Raw genomic sequence first — 17,040 nt, 5'->3', positions numbered from 1 at the left:
CAAAAATTGATGATGTTTCTAAATTAAACATGTTCAAATTTGAGCTCCAAGTTTGAATTTAGTTTTGAAATTCAGCACTTAGTTAAGTCTTAGAATTCAACTTTGAATTCAATGTTGGGGAATTTATTAAATCAATTTTCATAAATAAAAGTTGGGCAACCTTTGTTTCATTGATTGGTATGAGGTTTGTACTTTGCAACTGTGCTATTTGTTGAATTGTTTGATAACTAGTTAATCACCCAATTAATTACCCAAAGTAGTTAATTAACTGTTTCCAAAACCCATTAACTGAATGCAGTTTTTAGTTTGCATGTACCTATGTTCTTAACTCTAGATCTTCTTAACCAGTTAGAATTTGATGATGGTTCCTTAATAGAAGTTGGAGATCTCGTCAAATTGATTAAGTGATAGTAAGGAAGTTTTTCGAGTTGCTGTTTGGAATCAAGAGAAAATGAGAGAAGAAGATGGGCTGTCAGTCATTGTAAGAAAAATGGACCCTATGCCCATTTACTTTGGATTTTGGTGTTTGATGACCAACACAACCAAATTGGACTAATGAATTTGCACGTAATTGTTTTGTAGTTCAATAGGATGCAAAACGTGACTTTAACGAAGGCGACGTGACGATCCGATGATCAACACCTCAAGAAAGACATGTGAAGATACATAGAAGACATACAAGGTCAAGCAAAGTCCAAGCACGAAGATTGAAACCAAGCCGGATGCAAGATCGTGAAGAAACGAGCCCGGCAGAGGTGATCGGACGCAGCCCTATGAGTGACCGGACGCGTCCGATCAGGTGCCAGGCAATAGCAGGCTTTGGCAGCTGTGATCGGACGCTGACTGGACGCTAAGCGAAGTAGTGACCGGACGCACCGGTGACACTGTTCATCGTCATTGCAATATTTTCAGCGTGATCGGACGCAGCAGACTGGACGATCGAACGCACGAAGTGCAGCGTTCGATCAAGTCCAGAGAGGTTCGTGAGCGGCGTCAACGCGACCGGACGCGTCCAACCGATGATGACCGGACTCTAAGCCGAGTCCGATCAACATGCGTGCTCCAACGGTTGGGACGACCGGACGCGTCCGGTCAGGACGTGATCACCGTCTGGTCAATAGTAAAAAGCTGGGTTTCGTCCCCAACGGCTACTTTCTCAGTGGAGCTTATAAATAGACCCTCCAACCGGCCATTTAAAAAAGTAGAGCTACGGAAACATATTAAGGGTGGTAATACACCATTTTAGTGATCTCCACTTAATTAGTGCTTAGTGATTAATTAGGTGATTAGCGTAGGTGCTTTTGTGAAGTGTTTAGGTTGATTAGACCACCGCTTATATGATTGCTCTAGGTTTAGGCCTAGTGTTAAGTGAGGTTTGCATACCTCTTACCACTCGGTGCTTTTGCGCACCATTGTTGTACATCGGAGAGGCTTGTAGTCTTGCGAGATCACACCAACCGCGTTTGTGGTGTGGCCGCCACCGTGTACCGAAGGGAATAAGGCCCGTGACGGTTTGGCCGGAAGCTTGATAGTAAAGACGGTGGGGAGCGGTCCAGGAGAGGCTTACTAGAAGGCACACCAGAGACCCACTTGTGCGTGGGAAAGGCCCGAGGCTATCCACGGAGTTACCCGACCGGGAGCTTGGCCCTTGCGAGGGATTCCTTTCGAGGGGCTCCTACGAGGACTAGGGGGAAGCTTGCGAGCTTCTCGATACCTCGGTAAAAATACCGGAGTCATCAATGGGAGTTTGCATATCTCTACTTTACTCTTTAGCTTCCGCATTTACATTGTTTGTATAACTCCTTTTGCGGTAGAGATAGCAACACACTAGCAAAACCGTAGTTGTATATTTAGATAGTTTATCTTTTTGTATAGGTTTTGCTAAGAATAGAAAAATAGGCCATAGTCTAGAGTTAGAGTTTTAAGTTGCCTAATTCACCCCCCTCTTAGGCGTCATGGTCCCTTTCAATTGGTATCAGAGCCGGTTGGCTCAATTTGGACCTCTGGCTTCACCGTCGTTGAGCCGATACTATTTAGAGTGGTTGTGATAGATACCTCTAGGCCTCCGCACTTTGACGGCACTAACTTCCCTACTATAAAGCTAGAATGGCTTGTAACCTTAAGGCGGTAGATTTGGGTGTTCGGAGAGTCACTCGTGACGGGATGAAACCCATCAAGAATCCTGATAAACCCACAAAGAGTAAAGAAAAAGAAATTCATTTCAATGCTAGAGCTAAAAATTGCTTGTTTGAATCTTTTAGCATGGATGTGTTTAACCAAGTGTTCACTTTAAATACGGCACATGAAATTTAGTTAAAACTCCAAGATCTCCATGACAGCACAACTAATGTCCGTGAGCAAAAATATTATCTAGCTAAACAAAATTATGATTCCTTTAAAATAAATGGTGATGAGCTTGTTCGTGATATGTATTCTTATTTGAATCTAATTATCAATGAGCTCTATTCAATAGGATTATCGAAGCTAGATGATGCGGATATCGTGGGGAAGATCATCTCTGTGCTACCACAGAAGAAATATACAAGCATCATCACCATCCTTCACAACATGGAGGACTTGAGCACCATGACCCAGACCATAGTCATTGGCAAGATAGTGGCATTTAAAATGTCACGCAAGATGGGTCAAGAAGAAGCCTCTTCATCAAGCAAAGGCAAAGCTCTCACATGTAGTGAGAAAAAGAAGATAAAGGGCAAGCAAGTTGAGACAAGCTCAAGCTCAAGCTCCTCAAGTGAAGATGAAGAAGAAGATGATGATGATGATGATGAAGATTCAAGTGATGATGATCAATCTTCCTCCTCCACCTTCGACCTTGATGAAGAATCAATCAAACTTATCAACAAGGTGGAGAGAATGATCCAAAGGCTCAATGTCAAGGGTGTGCCCATCTAAATTCAAGATTTATTTTCACCAATTAAAGAAATGAGCAAAGAAAGAAAGGATGCTATGGATGCGGTGAGTTGGAGCACTTTGTGGAAGTTTGTCCAAACAAGCCCACACCCAAGACTAAGAAGAAGGCGTGCAAGGACAAAGCCCTCACATCAATAAGGTCATGGGATGATTCTTCAAGTGAAGAAGAAGACCATCATAAGAGGCAAAGGTACAAGCACTCATCATCAAGCACTTCACGAGTGTGCCTTATGGCACGAGATAACAAAAAGTCTATCCCTAGTGATAGTGACAATAATAATGATAGTGATGATGAACTACCTTCTTATGATGAAATTGTGCAAGAAAATCTTAACTTATGTTTGCATTAGTCAACAAAAGAAGCTTGAAAAATTAAAAGAAAAACTAGATAGCTCACAATAAGCTTATGCTACTTTGCTTGAACAATCTGAAACTTTTGCCAATCTTAATATGGAGCTATCTACTAAAATTGAGCAACTTGAGACTAGTGCAAACACAAATAATTGCACAATCAATGATGAGCAACTTATAAAGAAAAATAAAAAATTAAAGAAAAAGTTAGCTAGCTCACAAGATAATTATAAAAGTTTGCTCGCTAAAATGAAAACCATGTGCAAACATTGTGATGAGCTAACTAATAAAGTTGCTAATTTTGAAGTCGTCGGTACAACCCCCACCGAGGTACCTAAAAAGAAAGGTTCAATTTTTGACATGCCTAAAAAGGATGCCTCTACTTCTTGCAATGATTTATGTTTAGACTCACCCTTGTGCAACCAAGTTTGTGTTGAGAAAGTTATTGTAGATATATGCACACAAGAGGTTGCAATGGAGAATGAGCAACTCAAGCAAGAAATGGCTCGCCTCACCAAGGATTTGACTCAAGTGAAAGGCAAGACAGAGCAAGCTCAACTTTATCAAGATAACACCGTCAATGGAGTGAAGAAGCTTGATGAAGGACAAACTGTGGTTTGCTATGTATGCCGCAAGGAAGGCCACATGTCCTATGAGTACAAGGTGAAGAATGGGGGAGGAGCTAAGAAGAAAGAGAAAAACAAAAGGTAAACAAGCAAGCTCCCCAACACCTACACCAACATGGTGGACAAGAAGGCCTCCACACCATACTTGTTAAAGAAGAAGAAAAATAACAAGGTGGTGGCCATCGAGGTGAATAAGCAAGCCAACATTGGGGCCAAACGTATTTGGGTGCTAAAGGAGATTATTTCCAACACGAAGAGCACCAAGAAGGTTTGGATCCCGAAAGGGAAATGAGAAGTCCGATGGACTTTGGAGAATTTGGAGACTTGGCAAAGTATGAGTGCATTTCATGGGGTACATCATTATAGACAAGGTAATTGTCAAGTAGGTTAGTGAATACTATGGACTCAAATTTCTCTCTCTATGTTAGGTAACTAGATTTAATTTCTTGCAATCTCAATTAGCATCTAGTTCCTTTTCATGCCTAGGTTTGCATTAGCATGTTTAAATATTTTGTATACACTAGGTATATCTTATGGTAGGCTTGCTCGGTTTCACTCTTAACCCTTGGAGTAAACCTATATGGTTTAAATTGTTTAGGAGCATGACACATAGCTTGTTTTATAATTGTTCATCTAATATGTGCCAAAGTTCAAATTGTAGATAACTTCTCCCGAATATTACTTTCAAAAATGATTCTCACATTCATGTGATGTTATCTTTTAAGTGGTATTTTTTATTGTAAAATCATTGTGTATGTCTCCTACAAGTATTCCATACTTGTGTGCACAAATTTAGAGGTAGGTTACTCTACAAGTTGGATGCCTTGAGACTAACACATTTTTAAGCTTATCATGTGTGTAGTAGTCTCATTGCAAGGAAAATGGATTCCCTAGAGTTAAGCATCATACTTCAAATATCCACCACCTATTGGAAGTGATATAAATCAAATTGTTTTCCACATGTGGTATTTCTAAACCGATATCATCATGTTGATTTCACTTTGGTATTTATATGCTTTCTCCATGCATTATATAGATTAAACTCCCTTAAGCATTAATTTGCCAATTATGCATAAACTACATTCTCCATCTTATGTATGCATATATTTAGGGGGAGCTTAGTCTATGTAATGTGAGAGTCAAATTTTGTGACCTATTCCACTCCACATAAAAAGGATCACAAAGTTTGACCCTCCCTTGGGCTACTAATGTCTTTCTTTTTGATGTTTGATTCCAAAGGGGGAGAATTTATAGGACCAAAAGCAAGCTCGATCATAATAATTTACAAGTGGTAATGGTTTAAGAAAGGGAGGATAGTGGATTATGGAGTTAGGTGTAGGCTTAAATCCGTAATGCCACATGGAAACATTTGCAAGGATAAGATAAGTTTCCAAAGATATTTCCATATGGTATCTTTTAGCATCATATAACCTTACCCTTTGCATTGCATCTTAGCAAGTAGATAGTTTTTAAATTCCAAAATTTTTATTATTTGCTTGTTTTGATCGTGTTGTCATCGATCACCAAAAAGGGGGGAGATTGTAAGGAAAATGAACCATAGGCTCATTTACTTTAGATTTTGGTGTTTGATGACCAACACAATCAAATTGGACTAATGGATTTGTAAGTAATTGTTTTGTAGTTCAATAGGATGCAAAACATGACTTGGACGAAGGCGACGTGATGATCTAATGATCAACACCTCAAGAAAGACATGTGAAGATGCATAGAAGACATACAAGGTCAAGCAAAGTCCAAGCACGAAGATTGGAACCAAGCCGAACGTAAGATCGTGAAGAAACAAGCCCTGTAGAGGTGACTGGATGCAGCCCTATGAGTGACCGGACACGTCCGATCAGGTGCCAGGCAACAGCAGGCATCGGTAGCTGTGACCAGACGCTGAGCGAAGCAGTGACCGAACGCACCAGTGACACTATTCATCGTCACGACAGTATTTTTAGCGTGACCAGACACAATAGACTGGACGACCGGACGCACGAAGTGCAGCATCTGATCGAGTCCAGAGAGGTTCTAGAGCAGCGCCAGCACGATCGGATGCATCCAGTCGATGATGACCGGACTTTGAGCCGAGTCTGATCAATGCGCGCGCTCCAACAGTCGAGATGACCAGACACGTTCGGTCAGGACGTGATCAACGTCCGATCAATAGCAGAAAGCTGGGTTTCATCCCCAACGGCTACTTTCTTAGTGGAGCTTATAAATAGACCCCCCAACCGACCATTTGAAAAAAGTGGAGCTGAGGAAACATACCAAGGGTGGCAATACACTATTTTAGTGATCTCCACTTGCATAGTGCTTAGTGATTCATTAGGTGATTAGCGTAGATGCTTTGTGAAGTGCTTAGATTGATTAGACCACCGCTTATATGCTTGCTCTAGGTTTAGGCCTAGTGTTTAGTGAGGTTTGCATACCTCTTACCACTCGGTGCTTGCGTGCACTATTGTTATACATCGGAGGGGCTTGTAGTCTTTTGAGATCACACCAACTGCGTTTGTGGTATGGCCGCCACCGTGTACCAAAGGAAACAAGGCCCACAACGGTTCGATCGGAAGCTTGATAGTGAAGATGACGGGGAGTGGTCTAGAAGAGGCTTGCCGAAAGGCACACTGGAGACCCACTTGCATGTGGAGAAGGCCCCGGGCTATCCACGGACTTACCTGACTGGGAGCTTGGCCCTTACAAGGGATTCCTTACGAGGGGCTCCAATGAGGACTAGGGGAAAGCTTGCATGCTTCTCGATACCTCGGTAAAAATATCAGAGTCATCGATGAGAGTTTGCAAATCTCTACCTTACTCATTAGCTTCCGTATTTACATTGTTTGCATAACTCCTTTTGTGATAGAGATAGTAACACACTAGCAAAACCGTAGTTGTATATTTAGATAGTTTATCTTTTGCATAGATTTTGCTAAGAATAGAAAAAGATGCCATAGTCTGAAGTTAGAGTTTTAAGTTGCCTAATTCACCCCCCCTCTTAGGCGTCATGGTCCCTTTTAGTCATGAACAGTGCACCATCAGCAGCAGCTCCTCTGCCTCCCTTACCATCACGTCATTGCCATGCGTCGTTTGGTCGTGCCTTCATGGCATTTCCCACGCGTGGACACGCGGCGCTACGTGGCCAAGCCCGAGAAGGTGTTGGCGAGGCCTGAGACGTCATCCACGCTTTTAAAAGCCAACGCCGACCATCTTCTTTCGTGGCAAAAATTCGTCACCATCGCTCACCCTTCGCTCAATTCCTCTCACAGATAGCTTCGCTACCCCCTTTCGCATCCACTGAACCCACGCATGCCATCCCTCTTCGCCGGAGTTGGCCAGAGACCATCATCTTTTGCGTGGCCATTCGCCACCATCACCGTAGGCCATCTCACTGTGGCTAGGCCACTTGGGTGGGTCTCTCGTCCACCTTTCTTTTGCTCTTGTCTCGCCGTGATGCCTTGATGGTGATTGGCTCCTCCTTTTATATCTCTACCATGCAGGACACACTTGAACGCCACTGTCTTCTCTAGTTCGCATTGCAGGACCCGCCCTCAACGCCGACAGTACACCTTCGCCTTGTCTCCATCGTAGCCGAGTAACTGAGCAAGTTGTAGTGAGCCTCCTCGACGTGCGCCAAACCCTAGCTTGACCAGCTAAAGCCTAGAACGGCTGGACCACCGTCGTGCCGCCGTGCTCTGCCCCGCAGCTCCGCCATGGCTGCGGGCAAGCTAGTTCCTATCCTTAACTTGATCGCTTAGCGGCTATTTCATGTTCGCACGAGTGCAAGGAAGCTTTTAGTGTAGTTCCTATCATCTGTCGTTGCATCGGGGGGTCGCCTTCGCTGCGCTGGAGCACTGTCGTGCTACCATGGTCACCGTCGTGCCTACTGCCGTGCTCTAGATAGCAGTCCGTTGCCCTGAGTTTGTGTGCAAGGTTAGGAAGGTTGTGTAGGTGCGCCGGTCAATGGTGGTGTTCGCCATGGTCAGCGTAGGGACACTGTTCTGCTAACCACTAAAGATGGTAATGGGTATGTTACCCACGGATACAAGCCTCATAGACCCACACCCGCGAGAGAAATTGTGCGCCCGCACCCACGCCCGCCACCCACCACGGGTAGCATTCTATGCCCGCACCCACCATCTACGGGTAGGTCTTGCCCGCGGGCATGCCCGCCAATGCGGTGGGACAACGACCTACATGACAGGGACGATGACCTAGGTCAGAGCTTCAAAGGCTCGGAGCGGGGAGGCTAGCGGCCGATGGCCTGCGTCAAAGGCTTAGAGGATGGTGACCGATGTTGGAGTGCGCTGGATCTGGAGAGGAGTCGTGTGTGGAGACTGGTGAGAAGGCGTGCAAGGCCATCAGAGTATGCTAGATCTCAGAGGAGTCGCACGAGTAGGGGGAGGCGCCACGACCATGAGTGGGAGCCTCGAAGAGGGAAGGCCGGTGTCCGCTAGCTATCGGGGTAGGGAGGCTGGAGGTCGGCATTAGGGTAGTACGAGTGGGAGAGGCTTGACCCCCCCATGTGGAGGAGCCATGCCGACGCCACGAGTGGAGGAGCCACGCGTGACTACGAGTGGGGGAATGGGGAGGCAAGCTCACGGGTGACTAGCTGGTGGCGGCTGCTGGTGGGAATGGGATTGTGAATTTGGGACCAATGAAACCCTAGGATGAAGAATATATACCTCTTCTACAATGGCCCCACATGTCAGCGTGGGTTTGGTGGGTTTGTGGGTGCGGACATGCTATTTTCTTACCCGTAGAGCTTTGCCCGTTGGATCCAATTCTATACACGCGTCCACGCCCGCGGGCATAGGTTCACGCCCATATCCATGCCCACCGGGTTCGATGCCCACGGGCACGTAGGTTTGTCTTGCCTGTTTCCATCTTTACTGACCACGGGCCTCGCCTGCCAGTCTCTGTGGCTGACTGCGTGTGGGTAAAAAATGATTTTTATTCCTTTTATTTTCTGAAAATGAATAAATATACTGAATTTTATAAAATTCATAACTAAATAATTATAGCTGATAAAATTATGAAAATTTTTGTGTAGCCTCTTTATATTGTTATCTACCTAGGAAAAATATGAAATGATAAAAAAATATACGCTTAAAAATTATCTCTTTTAATTATAAAATAGACCTTGTATAATTTTTGTAGACTAAGATAATAATCTTTTGATCATAAAATTTTTTGTGTGTGAGTTACATGCTTAGACCTGACTTCACAAAAAGTTTGGCACTGTTTTGATAAAAATAAATTATCCACTTAATTTAAGTGTGTTTAAATGCCTTTTTATTAATTAAATAAATACCCAAATGATTTCTATAACTATTTAAATAACCCTGAAGTGATTTTGGACTTGATTGTGGATTTTGGAATACTAAACCCTTTGTAGATCCTTGGCAACTTAATCACATTCTTGTTATGCTCTTAATCAACTTATTAATGATAATAACAAATTGTTTTGTGAGTAATTAACTTAGTTGTATCGTGAAGGAAAGTTGTACTCAAGTTTATTAATCCTGTTTGAGTTCATCCATGCACTTGCATACATCTTCCATTCATTATGTTTAGCACTTCATCATGTTAAGCATGTATCCTTTATTCACGTGTAGTGACCGAAAGCGAGGGAGTAACCGTTGATCAAATCCTAGAAGAAGAGCATCCACCAGTGGAGGTTGGGTTTGACATCTGTGGCTCATCGAGAGAACCTAACACCTCTACTGACCAAGGCAAGCCTCGGAGCATTTAAACCCCTTCCTTGTGATTTACAAATATTATTACACTTTTGAGTCCTATGCTTTGAGCATTAAGTTATTAGGGTTTGATTGATTACCAACTGTGGCATGCTTTGCCCTGTTAATCCCAATATCATGCTTGTTACCTTTTAGTATGCTAGGCTAGTAATGCTTAGCCATGCTTAGCTAATTAGAAGTTGAATAATGAGTTCATCATTCGCAATGGTTCTATACTATTGAGATGCCTTGAAAACCTAATATGAATTGATGAATATGGAGACTAGACGGGACATGGGATATGTTTCTGGTGGTTAAGCCGATAGGGTTGCCTGGTCGTGCTTATCCCATCTGTGTTGATTAAGGACCGATCGTTGTAGGGCCACTTGTGATCATGACTTGTAGTACTAGCCACATACTCCGGTAAGCCTAATATCTCGGCTATTCCATTATGGGAAAGGACAATCGTGCACTGGGAGTGGAGAGATGGCGAGAGTAGCGTGTACCCACCCTACTAGAATAGGATAGGGCGGTGGAGTACTGTGCTCTCGGGTGGCGTGAACCCATTCCGGGTTTGGAGGATCCGAGTGAAGGTTGATATATGTAGGTCTAGGACCTGCATATGTCGTGTGGTAAGAAATCCCCAGCTAGGTTTTAATCGATTCAAATCGTCGCTACTTCTCGAAGAAGAAGACTCGATCAACTGAACTACATCGTAGTTAACTAATGAAACAATGGTACTTATGATCATGAGAAGTGTTGGTTAAAGAAGTGATTGATTTAGATCAGGTGCAAGCATAAGACTTATAATGACTTAACTTGAGCTAAAATATTGAAAGTAAGGATAAATCTTTAGTAAGCTTTTATGCAAAAGCAATTCTTGATTCTTACTAAACCCTCCTTGTACCCCGTAAGCTTGCATATCCTTGGAGTCTTTTATTTTTGTCGGGTAAGTCTTACGGAGTACAATTTAGTACTTCGGGTTTGTTAACCCCTATTGCAGGTGAACCCAACAACAAGTAGGCTTTTGTCCCTGTTGTATGTCAGTTCTGGAAGATGATAGCTAGCAGTAGATGTGTGGTACTCTCATCCTTGAGCAGGATGATACATTTATGAAATGAATAAAGTTGTGATAGTCATGCTATCCTACTTCGTTTGAGTAGTCAAAAACTTATGGTTTGTAAAACTTAAACAAATGGTTTGTAAACTTATGGTTTGTAATACTTCCGCTCTTTAACTCTGATGTAATATATTTGTATCAATTGTTGTAATACTACAATGCCTTCTATAATGATCCTGATCGGATGTGAAAAGTGGATGATTCGGGATCCCCGAGGACACCCGATAGACTACCGGAGTTGTGTGAGTCCCACGCATAATGGTCAGAAGTCTTTAAGACAATGATAAGTGCGTGTGAATCATCATAACTCAGGGTGGTTCTGCCACAATAAGCACTTCAAATATTCATGCAAATTTTGTCATATAAACTTGTATGTAGTTTGAGTAAATATTAGTCAAAGTTTATAAATTTAATTTTTTGTGCCATTTACCATTCCAGAAATGGACCGAATATATTCTTAAGCCCGTGACTTGAAATCTAAATATGAGTTTTTGCTCCGGTGGTCCTCTCCAAAATTGAAATCTTACATCCTCCAATCCAACTTTAAAAACTTGATAAATTACCCCATACATTAGTTAAAAGTGGGTTTAAGGGTGGTTTTCACCCACATCATCCCTTTTTAGTTCAAAAACAAATCCGGTAAATACTAGGTAAGGTTTTAATAGACCACCAAAAATATCTTCAGCGTCTCCCCAAAAAGGATGAGAAAAATATTAGAGATGTATTAGGACAAGGGACAACCAAATAAAAAGATCTGAAACTTGTTAAACTATCTCTAAAAGCTTCCCAAAAATGATTTAGGAAAAACATCTAAAAAAGAAAAATTATGAAAAACATTCTAATCGATGTTCAAATACACCTTGAATTTGTTCACAACAAAAACATGAAATGAAACCAGCATGAATGAAACACATAATAGTGTTGGTTGAATGTGATGTTTTTGTTGTGAAAATTATTCATAATATGTTTAGACATCTACTAGAATGTTTTCGGGATTTATTTAGTTTTCTTCTCATATCTTTTCATCTTTCTTTATAACTCAATCCAAGTTTTGGAAGCTTTCGGAAATAACTTCACGAGCTCTAAATAGTTCACCTAGGTGTCATTTGTCCTAATATACCCTTAGGATTTTTGGGGGTTTTGAAGATATTTTTCATGTTTTTTTGAACCTATGGTTTTAAAATCTTATCTAGTGTTTACCAAAGTTATTTGAAATAAAAAGGGATGCTGTGAATCAAAACCACTTTTATATATGAATTATAGGGGGGTAATTTGTCAAGTCTTGAATGTTATGGTATGCAAATTTCTAGTTTTTTAGTGTGTATATGGGGTGGGGGTTTCAAATTCAACAAGTTCAGGGTCAAATGGAGTTTATTAGGAAAAAAAAAGGTTTTACGGTGTGTCATCATTTGATAGGTCACAATCTCCTTCAATCATGCCAACTGCTTAAAGGTTAGACATATATGATGCCCGTGACGTGTACCTGTAGGATTTGCAATCTTCTTGGACCGTGACCGAAATATATCACGTAAATGGGAGGAAAATAAAAATGATATTTCAGCGTGTCACGACTCAGGACGTGGGTTGTACCTTCCCTGATTTTTTTGTAGCTAGTCACATGGAAACTGTGAAAATGACACATGCATCAGGCCTACTACTAACTGGCCACAAATCGAGCCCAGTTTCATTTCAGCCCAAGTATGCCAAGTTGATCTCCTTGTTGAGAGGTAATGGATTAATTTACCAACTTGAAGACATGTGAAATTTTCCAAGTGAGGCGTACAGTGTAGTTAAGCAATAATATGCTGCTCTAAAAAAAGCAATAATATACCGTAGTTACTTGGCTAAGGTTAATCGCAACCTCTTCTTAATGAAACAATTGTCAAACATTCCAATGCTGATTTGTATACCAACCATCGACAAACTACAGATTAATTAAGGAGTTGAAGGCTGCTGCTGATTTCTTACCGGGGATGAACACAGACCGTGAGGGGAGGCGAGAGCGAAGAGAGCGAAACGTAGCTAGGGACAAAGTTGCCGGCACTCGCTGAAACATGGGCTTGCCGGTCGGCGGCGGCGTTCCGGCAAGTCATCCTTGGCTGCATTCCGTTCTGCTCCTCGGGCCTTGCACGCCCTTCCCTCCATTTTTGGGCTCTGATGCTTCGTGATCGGCAAAGGCAAACCAAGCTTTGCCAGTAAGGTTAGTATCGAAAAGCTTATTCCATCTCCATTTGCACCTTCTGTTGCTGTCGCACAAGAAAATGATGCATTATATAAGCATAATGTAAGTCTCTTGGCTAGCCGCTAGAGAATAGAGATTGCCTTTTTTTTTTACCTTTTTTGTGTTTTCTTCTGTATGACAACATCAGTGTCGCCGGGTGCCATAGATAGTTGTGTCGATGTACGTCGGAATCGGACGGCCCACGCGTGCCACCGGATCGAACCTGTGCTACATACACGCAGCGCTTGACGGCCCGTCGGTATGTAGGGAAACATGCTAAGCAATATGAGCTTTAGTGGCATTTTTTTTCGTTTGGTTCGGAGATAGAAATAGAATGGAGAGTTGAAGAGGAAATTTACACACCCCGTTTGGTACAGAGGTTTTTGAGTGGAAAAATGACTTAAGCATCACCGCACCACTATCAGAGACGGTCTCACCGGCCGGCAACATCTGTGACATTGTTCGGTGAAAAAACGGCACCTGCGAGCTCCTCCGCCCATCTAAGCAGCACTGTGCACTCTCCCCAACCAGCAGTTTCAAATTAAGGAAGTGGCAGTCTAATTATATGGCAAAAATGGTGCATGAGCTTCATGCAATAAGCTAATACCACCGACTAATTGCAATAATCACTTTTGCATCATAACAGAAACCACCAAAATAAGCTTCATGCAAGCCAGCACAATGCATGATCATGTTTGATATAAATACAATCGCATTAGCATTAATTAAGCAATTTACTTCCTCTATTTCAAAATATAAGACATTTTAACTTTTCCATATATATTACTTTTGTTATACATCTAGACATAATGTACATTATCTAAGTACATAGCAAAAGTTATGTATTTAGAAAAATCAAAACGTCTTATAATTTGAGGTGGAGAGAGCAAGAAACAGTGCAAATTTAAAAGATGATCTAAACTGCATGATTGCCAATTTCTTATAAGGAAGCGTTAATGGCATAACATCCAAGTTCACTGAGCAACAAAGTACCATACTAATGCCATATAACGAACAACAGCAAACTTCATCGCAGCAGAACGTGACAGGACTCATCAGTACGGAAAAAACAAGTACCAAGTAGTATTCAGAAGCAGACACTGCAACTCCTTCACGCCTGTGGAGCCGGAGCCGCTGCAGCAGCTCCGGCGGCGGGTGGTAGGATGGTGCCAGCGGCATCGGGGAGGACGGCCGGAGCAGGCGGGGCCGGGTCGCCAATCGGCGCCGCGGCGGAGGGAGCAGGAGCGGAGGCTTCTTGGACAACATCTCCTCGAACGCGGCCCAGGCCTCGCGATCAGCTTCTTCGTCGCATCCTTCCATCGTCAGGAGGAACATCTTGCACTGCTTCGCCTTGATCCCCGCGGCCTTGTCCGAGTCATTCTCTTTACCAAACCTAAGACACACGGTTGACAAATAAATCAGTCTGTTAGGGGTGTCTGGATCCATGCACTAAAGTTTATTTCATGTCACATCAGACATTCAAATGCTAATTAGGAAAATTAAACATGAGCTAATTATAATTCTTCTTCCTCTCCCATCCCTAGCTTTGTATCTTCACAGCTGGTTGCTAACATATGTTATCAGAGACTTTCGATTCCTCTTATGTGTTTCGTCTCTTTCTCTACTGATCGTGATTGCTCGCATCTGCCCTAGGTTGTCGAAATCGGATCGGCCGTCGTTGATCTTTGATTTTCGTAATTCCCAGCACGTGAGCGATCCAATTAGGTGGTTTTGCTCTCTGGAACACCATGAATTCTTCCACCGAGCTCTTCCTCCACGAGATGCGCAGCTCTTCGCCGAGCAGAACACGCGGTTGGATCGGCTATGCACCAAGCTCAACGCGCTCGCACCCGCGCCGTCGGCTGCTGCCTCGGTGGCGCCAGCACCTTCCACCACCGCCTCGGTCGTGACCGCGCCTGCACCTCCCACCATCGCACCTCCCGCCATCGCTTCGGTCATCGCCACACCCGTGCCTTCCGCCGCTGCCTCCGTCGCGCCAGCGGCCACGCCTTCCGCCGCCGCATCGGCCACGACAGTATCATCCACCGCCGCTTCGATCACCATCGCACCCGCGTCTTCCACAGCCACCTGCCTCCTCCTCGTCCGCCCCGACGTCGTCCCGGAAGCACTGTGTGCTGGTTCACCTTCGTCGGACCGACCACATCCAAGAGGAGCACTACGCAGGGGCGGATCCAGCAGTGGGGCGGGGGGCTCAAGCCCCCCTACCCAAACCGAAGCAGGGTAAATTACTGTAGAGCCCATATAAATCTTTAGGCAAAATTCTATAGTGTAGGAGGACTGAGACTTAAGATCAAACAGCAGTTTCTCCTGCATCCGCCGCTGGCACTACGTCAAGGCCGCGCCTAGCCCTCCCTCCACTGACGCAACTGTCTTCGAGGAGCAGGTCCATTGGATGCTCAGTGCCGTGTCGAGCTAGCGTTTCCTCCCCGGCTTCCTCTCTCCTGTAGATGGTGGTGCCCGAGGAGGAGGATGAAGTTCCCAACACCTTGCCCAACAGGTGTTTGATGAATTGCCTCACCATCATACAACGATGTTTCTCACTTCCATTCAGTTGCAGCCGGGATGCAGCGTTATGCTGGCAGCACAGGCCATGGCCTCCACCTTCAGAACTCCGGTTGGTGAACTGTGAGGCTGAGCTGCGTCCTCTACCATGGCCGCCATTCGACATGGTTGAGAGGTACTCGGTCACGTCTCTCTCTGGCCAACTCTGCAAACCCCCATGGTATGTATCAACTCAACAACAAATCAGTTGTGTGCTTGCTGCACTTGCAGAGTCTTGGAAATGCTTGATGAGACTAGGGAGAATAGTTATTCCTGTACCGCTTGGTATTTGCTTGCTCGATTCTGAGGTGATGACTGCATCTATTCTTAGCAAGCTGAATTAGTTCATCATGGAAGTTGTAGTGACACAGGTGTTTCTAGTGTGCACATTCTGGTTCATCACATTATAGCTTATCAGCCATGGCGTTCAGATCAAATGGTCATATGCTGGATTTCTAGAGCCACCAAGACATATCTGCAAATGTCTGAACATATGGCTCAAGTTGGTACAATTTGCAGTCCTTGCTATGTTGATGTGGTTGATTTCGGAAAATCTGATGATGAAAAGCCTGAGAAACTAGAAGCTCTTGTTGCTGCAGTCCATAGTGCTGGCTCTAGTATAACCTTAGCTCAATACTTGGTTGACAAGAGCATGGAGAGCTGTTTCTCGCCTAGCTGGATGCAATGCCGCATAGGCCACCATGGCCACCACCTATGCAGTTCGGGATACAGAGTGATGCGGTTCAACTCAGGCCTTTGCCTTGGTCGTCGTTTGGTTGTCTCACAGTGAGGTGTCATACATGTCTCCTGCACAAGTATCTATTGTGGCTTCTCTGTTGTGAAGTCAGTAGGGAGTATTGGAAGCTAATCTGGTCCTCGTATGTGCACAAAGATGAGATGATGTGGATTTCCTTTACCTGGGAAGGGTGTTCTAATTTTAGCTTGCCTCATATCACAATTTGGTATGTTTCTGCACATTTTCATATGCTGTCTGCTTTTGTATCACTATTAGCTACTTAGGAATGGAGTGATTAGTCCAAGCTATCAGTGCTTACAGTGAGCAAACTCAGTAGCAGTGGTACAATGTTGCATAACTTCACTGCATGGGTATTATTTGTGCGAACCAGTTTGTTCAGTGCTCAACCGGATTGGTGCACAGTCCAGTCTTCACATATGCAGTTGTTGTTGGTTTATACATATGTCAATATATGTGGTGCTTCTGGACATAACACTACAATCACTATTTCATTGTCGCATGATGCCACTCGAAGGTGTATGGCTAGCAGTGTGATACTGCATGAAGGAAAATTTTCAACAGCTACACATATTATTATGAGTAATTGGCTTGAAGGTGATCAGACTTGCAGTGAGAAGCCTTGCCATGATTTTGCTCTGACAGCATCATCTGAAAGTGTGGAAGCTTCAAGCTATGATGCACTTGTGATTCCTGGTGGTTCGCAACTCTTGCTATCAGTGAGTTGGGCTAGCTGTACA

This window comes from Miscanthus floridulus, chromosome 8 (assembly GCF_019320115.1).
Source record: "Miscanthus floridulus cultivar M001 chromosome 8, ASM1932011v1, whole genome shotgun sequence".
In the NCBI taxonomy this organism is placed as follows: Eukaryota; Viridiplantae; Streptophyta; class Magnoliopsida; order Poales; family Poaceae; genus Miscanthus; species Miscanthus floridulus.
This window is presented reverse-complemented; position numbering follows the sequence as displayed.